The sequence below is a fragment of the Ischnura elegans genome, chromosome 9 (genome assembly GCF_921293095.1).
Source record: "Ischnura elegans chromosome 9, ioIscEleg1.1, whole genome shotgun sequence".
NCBI lineage: Eukaryota > Metazoa > Arthropoda > Insecta > Odonata > Coenagrionidae > Ischnura > Ischnura elegans.
Genome location: NC_060254.1, coordinates 3,529,508 through 3,545,636, shown reverse-complemented (window position 1 = coordinate 3,545,636; position 16,129 = coordinate 3,529,508). Strand labels below are relative to the sequence as shown.

Below are 16,129 nucleotides of genomic sequence, written 5' to 3'. Positions count from 1 at the left end.
GTACTTTCATCAATCTGGTGCATAGAAATTTAATTGTCTTTCATGCAACATGTACCAAATAGGCCAGGCAAGTGGAGGCTTCATTATTGGAATGAAAGAACACAAAAGGTGCTGAAAAAATGGGGATGAAACGTCTCTTCTTGCCAAAAACTTCCATCCAGAATTTCTCCATAGTGAAAATACAAGGCTAGACATTTTAGAGCAATTTGAAATTGTGCAAATTGATACGAATATGCTCATGAATGCACAAGTGTTTGTCACCCAATCTCCTCTCCTCAAGGTCCCCATCCTGAAAAAATTGGTCACATTTCTTCTTCACCCACGATTAAACTGACTCCGACCTCCACATGTTTATTCCTGCCCACTCCCTAACCCATCCTTCCGCGCCCCGTCTTGCGTTGACCATTTTTTCTGCCTAAGATCCCTTCCTCTAACCTCTGCTAATTCTCTCCCCACTCCAGTGGCGGATACAGATGGGGGCACGCGCCCCCCCCCCCCTTTGTGGGGCTGCCTGTATTGCCAAACATAGCAGAACCACAATTGTAACTTTTTTAAATACACCAACGGATGAAGTTTGCCAAAAATATTTGACTTAGCTGGGATCCTAAAATATTAAATAACAAAAAATAAAATACCAAATATTTTTTCATGGCAAACTTAGTCCGCTGGTGTATTTATCTTTGCACCCATGTGCGTGACAGCATACAAAGTCACTTTTTCCTGCATTGCTTTGTTACTTTTTTATTTCATAATATGGCATTGTCTTGAATATGTGTGTAATCACTTTAGATAAAAAGTCTGAATCTCTGCATGTGACTTGATTATTTTTAATTATGACAAAAGTAACTCAAGATATCTTTTGCGCCCCCTTGAATTTTCTCTGTATCCGCAGCTGCTCCACTCCTTTCTCAGTTACCCTTCTCTCCTCCGCCTCCTCCTTGCTTTGCTATTCTTACTCCATTTCCAATGACATACGTACGTCTCTCACCCTGCCCCCTTTCTATTCTTCTCCATCCCCTTTCTCTGGTTTATCCCTCCGTGTCGCTCTTCCACACATCTCTTATGACCAGAATGCTACTTCCACCCATGTGATTTCTGTATCTCTTCAGTTGAATGTTTCCCACTCTCTCTCCTCTGTAGGTGGTACGCGTACACCTTAGGGCTAAGCCTGTTTCCCACCCCTTCAATTGTCAAATCCTCCCCCACTCCTTCCTCAAATGTACAAATGTGATTTCCTCATGCACTGTGGTGTCTTGTACCTGATGATGGCTCTCTGATGATAGCTCAAATGCATCGTACCATGGCCACCTTTAATACTATATTAAATTTTGGTCCGACCAGACAAAGGCAAGAGTTGTCTCCTACTGTAAAACGATATTAGGCTTCAAAATTTGGACAAAGGACTAGAGGAGTTTTATTTTTATCGGGTTTGAGACCCTGTTAATATTTAATGACTGGCAGCGCATGGTGGGTGTGAGGCGAGCCGTTACATATGTACGCTCTTTATTTTCCGGATGACTTGTGTCTCCCTGGCGCCGTGGTTTCCGTCCGCCTTCTTCCCTTCGCCTTCGTACGGGTCGCCGTCCCTTGCACATGTCTCCGGTCTAATTGTAAGCTGCTCCACGTCCTCCCCGCACTCGCTTCCGACCCCGCCTCGTAGACATACTTGTAGTCGACGGCTTCGGGTGACGCTTGGTCTCAGAATGGGTGTGCAAGGACAGAGAGGATTCAGGGTTCGTATGCTGGTGTTCAGAGGATGTTTTCAGGCGTAGGCAGTGCTTAATTTTTAAAATTTTAGGAACCAGAGCGTATACGCACGCATTTAATTCACACATGATTTCCAAATGTAAGCTCCCCATACCCTACCCCCCTAAAACTTCGTTTTTTTTAAAACTTCGGTGCTTTTAAAACTTCCCTATTTTAAAAATTTCCTTCTTTTTAAACTTGTCGTAAAAGTTACAATGAGAAATCATGTATTACCAAATATTAATAAAACTATGCCATTTTTAATTATATTAAGTACCCATTTTTCCCCGCAAGGTTCCGCAACGCTGTTTTGGCCGAAATAAACCACTGGGCGTAGGGAATAAGGGATAAGAGGTAGAATATGGTACCTATTAAAAGAGAAAGGGTTTCCATGGTCGGATTTGGAAGGGTGAAGAGGAAACGTTGATTTCCGAGTCCTCAAGCGTGGGTTTCGATGTCCCGTAGTGGAGTAGCAGCAGGCTGGCTAGTTGGTTGTGGCGAAGGGGGACTTCGGAGGCCACACTCACTTACGCCATTGTTTTCCTTCGTCGTCTTCTTCCGCTTCGCATTGCGGAACCGGAATGTGAGGGGCATTCGATTTGGGCGGGAGGGGGTGTCCAAGCGTAGGAGATGACGACCACAGCGGCAGCAGGGGGTGCCAAAGTCACGGGAGCGTCCTGCGATGCTTCGCCGCTTCCGATCCGGGGATCCGACTCGGGACTGTGTGGTCAAATGGGGCCTCGTGGGCATTCGTTTCTCGGTGCGGTCTCAAGAGCGATAAGGCTTCCCACGGCTTCTTCCCAACACCTTTCTTCCACGAACTAGGCGGAGTAGAGAATGGCTTCAGGGGCGGCGGTCGGCTGGTCGACGATCGCCGAGGGCCCCGAGGTTAGGGGGCTCCCGTAACGTAAAAATACACTAATTAATAGATAAAAGAACCATATTGAATTATTAAATTTTTTAAGCAGTGAAGTTTTCACTTTTCATCATATTTTCTCTTAAAAAAGTTTTTAAAAATTCACTTTTAACTGGCTTTTAAGTGCCATAAAAGCGGCAAGACTCATTTCCGGGGATACAATTTCGTAAAAATTTCCCGGGGGAGGACCCCCAAATTCCCCAAGGGTAAGGGGGGCCCCGTCAATGAGCCCCTGACCCCCAATCGCCCAAGACCGACCCTGAGTGGCTCAACTGCGTAACTTCTTCAGCTGGTGTTTCGTGGGCAGTTTTTCCTCTCGTGTCCGATTTGACAGCACCTTGCGCACGTACGGTTCTCTCCCTCGTTTATTATACGAGCACGCTGACCGCAAACTTAGAAGATAAGAAGGGATTTTGGTGTCTATCACAATGCGGGGTAATGTCGTACAGTCACTTTCAAAAGTCGGTCCACATACCCGGCGCAGCCATCTCCGTTATTCTCCGGAGTCGACCCTCGCGTATTGCTTACGCGTTCCACTGGAGATCGATTTGATTTGATCGGGTCGTGCAAATGGTGCAAATTGACTACTGCAACCCTCGCTATGAGCCCTATGCACGATTTCAGAGGTAGGAAGGTCCCAAGGTTCTTACTCTAAGAACCTTGGGAAGGTCCTATCCTCACAGCGAAACAATTACACTATCGACGAAAGCGGTTTTTCCGGCGAGTAACCCATCGCGCGAGGAAGAGAGAGGAACTTCTATGTATTTTGGTGAACTTATACAGCACATGTAGTAAGTACAACTAAAATTTTAGCAACATTTCGAGCATAATATTTCAACGTTTTTTTCTCTCCACATCGTCTTGTGAAATATACGTAAATATACTCACTATGCTCGCTGGGGGGGCTCTGCCCCCCCTAGGCCCCCCCCCGAAAAAGGCCTGCGGCCTGTTATGCTCACTGTGGGAGGTCTTACACTTTTTGTTTGCTGCTTGTTACTTAAGGATCGTTTACTTTTAAGCTGGCTAGCTTAGGTATAAGCAATATTTCCACTTTCACGTAAAACAAGCGCATGGTACGTAGGCTACAATATGAATGTAAATATTTATAAAGAGAAACGTTTTTCTGAGGGGCTAAAAAAGTAAAATAAATTTCTACGAGTTTCTCTAACTTATTCAATTCAAATACAAAAAACGTTGAGACCACGTTCCAATGTAACACCCAATGCCTACGTAATATCATAACATAACCGCTTAACGAATTACAATGAAAAACACGTTTATTAATTATTTTCCACAAAACTCAACCAAATTCTTGATATACGAATAAGATGTAACAGCTGTTCCCCTTCGTAAGCGAATTACGTTGGGACTGAATATAAATATCTAGAAACAAATGCCGCTTAGCATGAATTGGGGCTAGTATAACGAATTTTATCGAAATATTATTTATCGTGATCGCGAATGATTTCACTTCAGAAATACCTCTATTTAAAGTTTTAATGAATCGGGATACACAAATATCTCAGCTTTAATATCCAACGCAATGCGCAATAAATCTGGTGAGTAACGGATCACTGCCTTTGGTGTACAAGACATTGTGAATGTCAATATTTCGATAATTTTTACAGTAGAACTTAGTCACTCAAGGAAACGTGATTTTCGCAAGACAAATAATTGAATAAGAAATACCTTTATTTGCCCTTATCTTCCATATTGTATTATTCACTGCCTGTTCTCTCTTGCAGCTCACGGATAACATTGTACATTAAAAAGGACATTAACGGAAAAAAGAACGTAAACAAAAATAATAAGTTATCACCATCACAAAAAATGAAAATAAAATCATTTTTACCAACCTATATTATGTAAGACTTGTTTAAAAGTCTTTCTACTACAATCGTGTATCGCCAACAAGATACGAACTATAGGCAACAGCACGAATCATATTTCTAAATAGGCATTTAGTGCACTTGTTAACTTTGAAATTAATAACCACCACACTTTCGATGTAATATACCAAAAACAACAACTAATTTCTTACCTTATATTTCTCCGCTTTTGATTTGAATGCGCTTTGATTTAAACAGATGTTTGTTCTTGCGGAAAGAAGACGCAAAGAAATACACATCAAATATTACTTTCTTAATTTCCTTCCTTATATTAATCAGTTTTTCGTTTTAATTCCTTTATCTTCTTTCCCAATTTAGCTCCTCTTGTTTGCATAAACAAATATGTTGCTATGATTGTTCGTTTGTATGACTGCCGCGCCGCCATTGGAATTTGGTGGCCATTTTTTGAACTAATCCATACACTCACTTTTAATTGAATAGACGGATAAATAATTGTAAATTTAGTGTTTTCATAATTTTTCCTGGGGTTTCAGACAATTTTAGAGGGGATCTTGATTAGACTTTTGGCCGTATCTCGTCTCGTTCACCCCAAACATTTGTATAGGTGAGTGAGTGGTCGTAAGTGGTCTTTATTATATATAGATACGCCAAATATATATGCCCCTTTCCCTTGGGCTAAAACCTTGTCGCGGTGGAAAGGCTTGCGCGTTCCTATGACCCCTAGAGCCAGTGGCGGTTTGCCCATAAGGACTCTCGGACGCCGCCCCTCCCAAATATTTGAAAAAGTAAAAAAAATAAATATCCATTAATTTATAATTATACATCTGATTAATCAAAGCGTTTTTTCAGTCCCATACATCGAAAGTGTTGGAAAAACACGAAAAGAAATAGCGCGAGAAGTTCGTATTTGTAGCCGTGGGGCGCTGGCCAGAACGTCCCAATCCATCCCCATGCAGTTATATGGAGAGTGGTAGTGGTGGGGGCCGCTGGTGCTATGACGCGTCTAACGTTGTGTCTTATGGAAGTCTTGGGACGTCGTCCGAAAATGCGCAGAGCGACGAGTGAGTTGACATCGCTGCGCAGGCCGGCGGGCGTATAATCTGGCGTCTACTTGGTGCTGCCACAGAAAAGGGACGTACGGAATCAGAATGGTCACTGTACTGGGTGTAGTTATACGATTTTAATTTTTAATTACTGGTAGGTATTGCTACAGTAAATAAATTATCCCATTATGCTTGCGTTTTTTGGTGTTTGAATTCCGGAACACATAAAATCCAACCAGTTAAAGGCCGTATTGACGAAGGAAAACTATTCTCGAGTATTTGACACAGTTCTGTTATGATTACGAATTTCAAGAACCTTGGGGAAACTAATATTATAATATTTAGGCCTTAACAATGTATTCATATCTTCCCGATGATTAGAAATACGGTACCTATTTTTCAGATAAATTTATCAAAAGACCTGCAGTATTAGGAAAAATCAGTTAACATTCCCCACTGATTTATAATTTAAGAAATAGTTGCGTGCGTGAAAGGGTGAAGGATTAAATATGATTTAAATCGTTAAGCGCGACTTTAAATAGAGTCATTCAATTAATGTCATGAAGTGCCGCGTACAATGCACCTTTTGTGTGTAGGTTCATCATTTTTCTAGCCGTCCTTGTTGTATTAGTTCATGTTCACTTAATTCCTCAGTGGCAGAGCGGTAGCTATCTGACGGAAAATGCCCACTTGGGTCTGATTTAAGTGGCCTCGAAGAGTTCATATCAGTGAGGAAATCCTTACAGCTCCCATCTGTGGCTCAGTCGATTCGTCTTCTTTTACGATCTAGAACTTATTTTCTGTTATATCATGGCAATGATTTCGAAGACACGGTTATTCCAAATGCGACCCGTTGGCGTCTCGTGTGTTTACCACATATGAATCTTAGACTCAAGGAGATGGTCCGTGACGTCCTTTGTTTGCGTGAATGCCTTTGCTGACCTTAAATTCGTCCCTCAGCTGAATCAGCATTAGTGGACCACGACTTCTATCTCCCTTGAGTCGTCCTTATAGTAACGGCAAGACTCTCGGAAAGAACGGAGTGAAATGAGTTCAGACATCATTTTCGAGGAGTTAATTGTGCGTAATTGGCGATTAAGAAGTTTCTTAGTGCTGTGTGTACATTCAAGAAGACAATTTTGAATTAATCAACTGTGCTCGTTTTTTTAAGGGAAATATAGGGAAAAATTGTCCCAATTCTGTGTCCAGGCACCTTGTTCTTTTTGGTCGTATTTTTCGTCGGCCTATTTTGTGTCGTCCCTTGTTTATTTATAGACTAGTGCCCTTGCCATGTGTTCAATCAGAAAGAAATTGTTGTCCAGCGCTGATTTCAACGAACGTGTAATTGATCACTTTGCTGGACAAAATGAAAGAAGGATGGACTTTTGCAATACAACTAAAGGCCTGTGAGTATTTCCTATTTTGTTAAAAATGTGTGAGAAATGTTTAATTGTTGATTTTAAATCATACTGTATTCAAGAAGTATCGCGAACACCGCCATCAAAGTTTACATCTGCAAAGCAAAGCGCGCGCGGGCATTCTAGTAGTGTTTGTTGCCTAGTGGAAGTCAGTGACACTCTCCTCCCTCCTCAGGTGTTACAAGTGTCATTGCTACCTAAATCATTGCAAATGTTGTATAGATTTGACAAATAACGCATTATTATTGCAAAACGAACAACAGAAGTGTATTGCGGGCATATCCGCACGAAGAATGTAGACGCTAAAACCTAAAGTTACGTATTTTCGTTTGTATTTGCAAAATATCGCAGCAAATATATTTTTATTCTTCAAGATCATTGATCAGTATCATCGAGAGTCCGGACTAAGCCGATCCGTATGACCGAGAGTCTACTGCATTTAGTATTTATTAATCAAGCTTTATTAGGAAAACTAGGTATTTTTGTTGAAAAAAAACGGAACGTATGGCATCACAGAATTTAATTCCTATATTGCCGTAAAAACTTAATAAAATACACGAAATATTAAAAAAATATGACCCCCCGGTGGAGTGCGCCCCCCCTAGCATTTGACTCACGAGCCGCCACTGCCTAGAGCTGCACTGGCGGGATTAATTCTAAATTATTCCCGGTAGGGCCACCCATGCCAGATAGGTCAAAGGGTAGGAGCCAGACGAAAGGTAGTCCACGTGATGGTGTCACGCAAAAAACACTGTTGGAATGGAAGTGGGAAACCCTACCAACTATCTCTTCCCTGAACACATGGAGTACAACCAAATGAGCCTCGGAATCTCATCGCCCGGGACCCGTCGTATAGGGCGGGTGTCAGCGAGGCCGGCAAGGTCCTCGGGGTCGCCAACATACGAAATCCTTGCAGAGACTTATCATCATCACCATCAGCGGCAGCAGCAATGAAGAAAGAAGAAAAGAAGACCAAGAAGATGGAGAAGAAGAAGTCGGCTATAAATGTGGGGACGTGGAATGTGAGGACTATGATGAGGGCGGGAAAGTTAGAAAATATCAAAAGGGAAATGGATAAAGGGAGGATAGATATCTTAGGATTATGCGAGGTGAGGTGGAGGGATGGGGGGGGGGGGGGGACTATTGGAGTGATGGGTATAGGGTTATATATAGTGGAGGGGAAGAAAGCCAGCGAGGGGTAGCATTAGTATTAAACGGGAAGTTGGGTAAGCGTGTGGTAGGTATAGACCAGGTAAACGATAGGATTCTGGTGGTAGAAATTGAGGCGCGGCCCGCCAACCTTGTGGTGGTCCAAGTTTACATGCCCACCAGCAATCATAGGGAGGAAGAAGTAGATGAGGTTTACGAACAGCTTGAGGAAATAATTAGAAACACACCGGGTAAGAAAAATCTGGTAGTGATGGGGGACTGGAACGCTTCAGTCGGGGAAGGGAGGGATGGAAACAAAACAGGAGAATTTGGATTAGGAATTCGAAACGACAGGGGCGAGAAAGCAGCAGAATTTTGCAAGAGAAACAAGTTATTCATCCCAAACACGTGGTTCAAACATCATAAAGGGCGAAGGTACACATGGAAAAGTCCAGGGGATGTAGGCAGATATCAAATAGACTACATTATGGTAAGACAGAGGTTTAAGAATAGTGTGAAAAACTCGCGCAGCTTCCCAGCAGCAGATGCGGATTCAGACCACAATTTAGTACTTATGAAATGCAATGTAAGATTCAAAAGGCTCATGAAAGGCAGGAGGGTGCGGAAACGGAATGTAGAAGCACTGAAGGGGAGTATGAGGAGAGAATATCGGGAACTAGTGGACATCAGTGTACGGGAGATTGAAGGTACGAAGTCTGTTGAGGAAAGATGGGATAATATTAAAACTGGAATAGCTAAGGCGGCGGAGAAGTCAATTGGCTACGTTGACAGCAGAAGGATAAAAAAAGCCTTGGGTTACGGAGGCGATGGTAAAAGAAATGGAGGAGAGAAGGAAGTGGAAGAGCGTGGACACAGAGGAGGGAAAAAGAATGTATAGGGAACTAAATAATCGATTACGTCGTGAAACTAAGAGGGCAAGGGAGGCATGGTGGAAAATACAGTGTGAGGAAATGGAAAAGTTCCAGAAGGATGGAGAAGTAGGCGCGTTGTACGCCAAAGTTAAGTCGCTATCGTGCGGCAAAAGAGGACAAGCCATGTTTAAAATTAAGGCTAAAGATGGGAGAGTGCTAACCGAGCGAGAAGAGGTACAGAGTAGATGGAAGGAATACGTGGAGGACCTGTATGACGGAAGAAACAGGCCGGAGAGATTGAGTTTAGAGGATGAAAGTGCAGTGGAGGAGGACAATCTTGGGCCGGGGATATTAGATTCGGAAATAGAGAGAGCACTTCGTGATATGAAGGCTAGGAAAGCAGTAGGAGTTGACAATATCCCGTGTGAGCTTCTGAAGAATCTAGGGAAGGATAGTAAGAAAAGGTTTTTTGAACTAGTCCGCAGCATCTACGAAGAGGGGTGTTGGCCGGAAGATTTCGTGAAGACGGTTCTAATTCCGCTTCCGAAAAAGAAGAAAGCTGTGGAATGCGGAGATTATAGAACTATCAGCCTAATATCGCATGCGGCGAAGGTGGTACTGAGGATATTGAACAGACAAATGGAGACAAGGGCAAACGAGTATTTGGGCGAAGATCAATTTGGTTTCAGAAAAGGGAAATCAACTCGTGATGCAATAGCAGTAATGAGGTCCCTCGTCGAGAGGAACCTAGAATATGACCAAGACGTATATGCCTGTTTCGTGGACTTTGAGAAAGCATTTGATAGGGTGAACTGGGTTAAGCTGATGGATATTCTCAAGAGAATAGGTGTAGATTGGAGGGATAGACGACTGATTCGTAATCTTTATATGGCCCAGACTGCGCAAGTGAGGGTAGCGGGCGAGGAATCTGGGTGGGCAAGCATTGGGCGAGGTGTAAGGCAAGGCTGTCCTCTATCGCCGCTGCTTTTTAACGTATACGCTGCGGAGATGGTAAGAGAAGCGTGGGACGAGTTGGAAGCTGGAGTGAAAGTGGGAGGAATGATGTTGAAATCGGTAAGGTTCGCGGATGATCAGGCGCTGATTAGCCAGTCAGCGAGGGGATTACAGGCTCTAGTGGATGCGTTATACGAGCGGTGCGAGGAGTATGGGATGAGGATTAATCACAAGAAGACTAAGGTAATGCGGTTTTGTAAAGTATCGCGAGCGAGGAATGTGAGACATAAGATCAAAGTAGGTGGGGAAAAACTTGAACAGGTAGAGCAGTTTAACTATTTGGGCAGCACATTAGAGGAAAACGGACACAGTAGCAAAGACATCAGGAAGCGAATTGCACTAGCAAAGGAGGCGTTCATGAACAGGAAGGAGCTTCTTAGAGGATCGTTATGTAAGAGTTTAAAGAAAAGGTTAGTGAAGAGTTTGATTTGGAGTGTAGCTCTCTATGGTGCCGAAACATGGACACTGAGGAAAGAAGACGAGAGAAGATTGGAGGCATTCGAGATGTGGGTATGGAGAAGAATGGAGAGGGTGAAATGGACGGAGAGGATAAGGAACGACGAGGTGCTGGATATGGTGGGTGAGGAGAGGCAGCTTTTGGATGAGATACGGAGGAGACAGAAGGTATGGATGGAGGGAGTACTCGGCGGGGAGGGGATGTTGAAGAAGGTGTTAGAGGGTAGAATGTTAGGGAAACGAGGGAGGGGAAGGAAAAGAGTAGGATTTTTGGATAGATTGAAGGGGAGTAGGCCTTATAGTGAATTGAAGAAGGCGGTAATGGAAGGAAAGGAAGGCTCCCAGATCACTTCTTTAGTACTCCATGTAAACCTACCTTAATCGGTAGAATACTCTAATAATAATACGCCAATGTTAACACTGTTGTATTGTATGCATCACGACTACCATCCGTGCTCGCGTTCACCTGACCCGGCGGCGAAGGATTTTCAGTCATTTTCATATGCAGTTCCATTCGCAATAATTAATTGGGCAGTTAATTACCTTCCGAAGCTCCTAGGTGGTATGACATGCCTCTAAGTGATCATGCACAGGGGCGGATCCAGGAATTATTTCGGGAGGGGGGGGGGGCGCACAAGCAAGGCTGTATCCAGGATTTTGTTCTGGGGGAAGGGCACAGGGATATCTCGTTATACAAAACGAACGCAATGAAAATGGGACCATATTACAAATGTTGCATATTTTTGACGGGTCTGGGGGGTGACCCCGTGACCCCCCTGGATCCGCGTATGATCATGCGTAAGCAGTCTGATGTGCGTTGACAAGTGGCGTTGAGAAATTCGTCAATTATTTTCAAATATTATTCGTTAAGCTAATAAAATTTATTTTTTTCTACAAGATTACTATTATTCCAGTTTTTCCATAAATTACATGGGGGGTCCGCTACCCCCTTACTCCTCCATTGCGCGGAAAGTAAACATCCCCGCCAAAAAAAAAATAGATCCTAATCCGCCCCTGAAGAGCTGGGAAAATAACACTTTTGTGAAAACGCGAAAATTCTGTGCTGCAAGGCTTCTCGGGTTTTCCTCCGTGTGGCAAAGCTGGTGACGGAATGCGATTACAGCGGAGATTGAGAATGGGGGGGGGGGGGGGGGGAAGGGGGCGGACGCTCTCCCCCGTAATTGGTGGAAAAAATTGAAAAGATGGTAAGTTTCTACTTCACAGGCTCAAAAAATAATGCTTGCACATAATGGATGAATATCTAAAAGGCGCCTGTCTCCGCATATCAGACCTCAGACACATTATTGCCTCCAGGTATTGCAATCCAGCATGTAAGTAATAAACCGCCCCCCTCCCCAAACACATACCTTGACTAGCCTCCGAGCGATTGGCCCTCATAAACGTCCGCAGCCATCGACCCTATCATCCGCTCAGAATCTTAGTCCTCCTCTCCACACAGAACTCGGCGGGATAACATCCGAATCTTATCATAACTAAAAATTCACACCCTTATGGAAACAAAGGTGGCCCTATACTAATCGAAATTCTATCAAAGCCGTCTCTGCGCAAAGATAAAAAAATCAATCTTCGGAAAGCCCTTCTAAAAAAACAATGCCCCGGGTGAGGATCGAACTCACGACCTTTAGATTATGAGACTTACGCGCTGCTTTCTGCGCTAACGAGGCTTCATGTAACACACATAGAGCTACGACAAACGCCTCAGTTACCGGTTGAATTCGTAATGATTAATTGGCATACAAAGAAAGAAGGATGATAAGACGATCCCGAAGATGACGCCGCTGCGTCGAAACTAGGTGTACCTGAAAATTAATTGGTGGAATATAACAAAGTTTTTCTTTCCATTTACGATAAAATGAACTCCCACAGGGCTGAGCCTTAGACGATTGAGATAACTGTAGTGCAGAAACCAAAAGGAAACCTGCGGGCACCGCCCAAGGACGTACAATAGAGTAGAAATACCCTCAAATTATTTCATGAATAGAAGAGAATTCTTGTGAATTCAACGCAAAAATAACGTATTAATAAAAATATTTACACATATTGCCAGGCCTCGGTAGCGCAGTAGGCAGCGCGTAAGTCTCATAATCTTAAGGTCGTGAGTTCGATCCTCACCCGGGGCATTAGTTTTTTCCCAGGTGCGTGACATCTTGGCCTCGGTTTTTAGCTTGAGGTCTCACACGTACTAAAATTTTGACGTTTATATCAATAGCCTACTATTATACAAATGATTTTTTCTAGCTGAAGCTTCACAGGACGCAGCGGCGCAGTAAGAGAAAGGGCTATCCCAATGCTCACAAAAACAAATATACAACGTACTACCTATTCACAGAAATTTTGCTGTGCAAGGAGAAAAATAATCTGCAAATAAATTTTCCCCAGCAGGAAAAATTATCATTTACAAAAAAAAATAAATTCAAATGCGAAATTTATTACAGGGTATAAAATATTATTGTTTAAGTAATAGGATCCGAATTTTTTCATCACTAGAAATTCTCACGCGTAAAAACTCTAAATTGGCCCTCAATTATTCGAAATTTTGCAAAGGTCGTCCCACAGAACGCAAAGAGACGAAAAAGATGATCTTGGATGGACAGAACTCCTAAAAAATGCCCCGGGTGAGGATCGAACTCACGACCTTGAGACAATCAGACATAAGGGCTACCTACTGCACTACAGAGTCTTTTTACAACATACAATGGACGGAACACGTGGATACAACTAGGGCAATTCCCTTATTTTCCACTTCAATTCGTAATCATTATAATTTGCATACGAAGAAAGAACTTCTTTTGCTTCGATGATCGTTGAGCATGAACCAAAAGGGAACCTGGGACAGGCACCGCGAATCAACGTACGTTAGAGTATAGATATGTATATCCTAAAAATATTTCACGGATAATTAATTGAAAAGAATTCTTGGAAATTGAACGCCAAACTAAGTTAATGATCATGCCATTGACTATAATGTTTAATGTCGAAAAATTTTGACGGTGCACATCAAAATGGCAAGTAGAAAAGTGACATTTGAATGGAAGAAAATCCTTGTAATAAATATAATCACCTTCAGTGTGACTTTCGCTCGAAATTGTCTGATGAGTTAACGGAAAGATGATTGTCTAGTGATTGAGCGTACATACATCACGAGAAAAATAGACGGAATCATGGATGGTTTAAAAAAATTCATTATTGCAAAGAATAATGCGTGAAAATTTTTAACTTTTATTCTCAATGACAAAAAGTATTGTGGCTGTCGCTTAAATTTTTAATGGCACCAAAGTATCATGGCAATAGCGAGTGTCCAAAAGTGGTAGATACAGAATCCAAAAAGCTTCCCTAAACTTGTTCTTAGTCGAAATGATAACCCAAGTCGTACGCTATCTCAATTATGGTAAACCATTTTGCGTTCTTTGATAGGCGAGCGACAATCCCAGAAATTTTCATCATCTGTCAGTATGGTAGCGCTCTGAAACAAAAAAATTGGAAAACTGAAGTATTTGAGCACAATATGTTGAAAATACATGAAAATTCACCCCAACACCAATTACTCATTCGGTAGCTTCCGAGGAGCGATTTAGAATTTTAGCAGTGGCGTCAATGAAGGCGGGGGTTCGTCTCCCCCTCATTCAAAATGAGGGGGAGAGTAAAATGTCTACACTTTCGGCTGTTAACCGCTTACAGCCATCGTTACACTTCCCATTCATCTAAAATAAAACCATCTGCTATATTAATTATTTTAAATTCATATTTATTTCAATATCAAAACCGCACGGTATGTCTTTAAAATTACTTCACATAAACTTGCATTCACCCCGCCTCCCCACTTTGCCGGAAATATAATCTAGGCACACACGCGACAAGGAAAAATCTCCTCTGGAGTTTTTCTCTTTATGGTATTTTATCAGCTAATCACTAAGTCCTAACATTCTATGTATTTTTCAGTTGATCCTGATGATTGCGTTACAATCTATCACTATTTCACTGTTTTTATAAAAAAAAAGAAATTGAGCAGCAATTCAAAAATTATTTTCACTTCCCTTAAGATTTTGCTATTTTCAGACAAGGCATTTCGTAATGAAGAAAATATTTCCATGAGGAAGGGGTGAAAGCAAACATTGATAGACCTGCAGTGCGGCTTGTTTCCTCATGACATGTGATGCTTTCTTGGTTTAACGACTGCCGAATCAAGAAGGCTCCTTTTTGAAAAGATGGAAAAGTGTTTAGTATTAATGCAAACCGTGAGATGGCAGGAATGTCGAACGTCTGGAGACCTCGGAGGGCCGAATGAAGGGAGTCTTCGGCTTTGTTGAAAACTTTTGCGATAACTAGAAGTAAAATTTTGGAAATTGTCCATTTTATTGCAGGAGGATGTCGGAAAGAAAACGGCTCGACGATCGACGATGGCTCGAAAGCAATGAGATTGTCCTAAGAAGCCTCATGAAAACCTTAACAAGAAGACGGAATAACCTAAAGGCCATACTTTGAGACACGTTGGCCTGATGAAGACAATCGCCGAGGGACAAGTGGAAGGCAAGAATGGAAAGATTTCGATTGAAATTTAAGGAACAGGTAAAGAAGGATGTGAAAGAGAAGAAATACGTTGGTGTAAAAAGATTAGCTGAAAGGAGAACTGAAGGGAGAGCTGGTTCAAATCAGTCTTAGGATTTTAGATCGCACCAGTGATGCTCTTAATTTCCTTTATTATATTATTTTGCGGGAAATAAAATTAAATTTTCGTACCTTACCGCCTGTTTCTTCATTTTTTGTTCATAATCTAACGGTCAAAATGCTTGAAGTAGCAAAACCGCATGCATGGGAAAGGAAAGTTAAAAATATCTTCGTTCATTCAACTGCTTCTTCTTTGATTTCCTTCAATTGGTTGGTTAAAATTAACGTTGAGAATAGACAGAAAAATGTCTCAACAACAGCCCAAAATGGAATATCAGAATGGAATTGAACTATCTCGAGTTCATTGGAAAAATGTCCTCTACATCTTATATTAAAGTTCAATTCCTTAACTCAACGTAAGCAAACGGGGGAGCTTATGAACCAATTATAGACATTTTGATCGCCAAAAAGTTAAATCAAATGGTGTCTACAAAAAAACTTAAACACTAGTATAACATTTGGTAAAACGCTATTTCAAAATTTACCATTAAGAACCAGCTGTCTCCTGCATCCCTTGAGTAGGCTTTCGCGGTGTGGTGAATATATATACAAGGATTTCAATCACCTCTACGCAAATTTTATTTAAGGGGTTTTAATATTTAATAACAGAGAAGCCATAAATAATCCGTAATAAACATTCATGAATTTTTTATACTCTTCAGTCAAAAAACGGTATTAAATGTGACTGATTTTATTTTTCGTAGTGATTTGGTTTTTAAATCGTAGGAAATAATAGCGGATATACTTCTTCGCCCTCCGCAAAAAAATAAGACGGCGCATCGGACAAGGACTGCAGTCCTCCAATCGGACACCCTAATCATAGAGCTTACATCGTATTTAGATTACACCTGACGCAATGCAAAATTGTGTAATTTGGGATGGCAGCCATAATTATACCTTATTTCTCCGTGAAACTCAATCAATTTGTCCGTCAGCGACGAGAGTGGCGATTTTGCGAACCCATTTTAATGCGCCGTGG

General features: G+C 42.0%; 1 long non-coding RNA gene and 1 other non-coding gene across 2 annotated transcripts in view; one reads left to right on the top strand and one right to left on the bottom strand.

Annotated features, from left to right (window-relative positions):
• The window catches only part of LOC124166047, a 58,189-nt gene that overhangs the window by 1,393 nt on the left and 40,667 nt on the right, over positions 1–16,129 (bottom strand). The gene's annotated exons all lie outside the window — the stretch shown is intronic.
• Positions 12,533–12,605, top strand: Trnam-cau. Its single transcript has one exon. It is a non-coding gene; the product is annotated as a tRNA-Met (tRNA).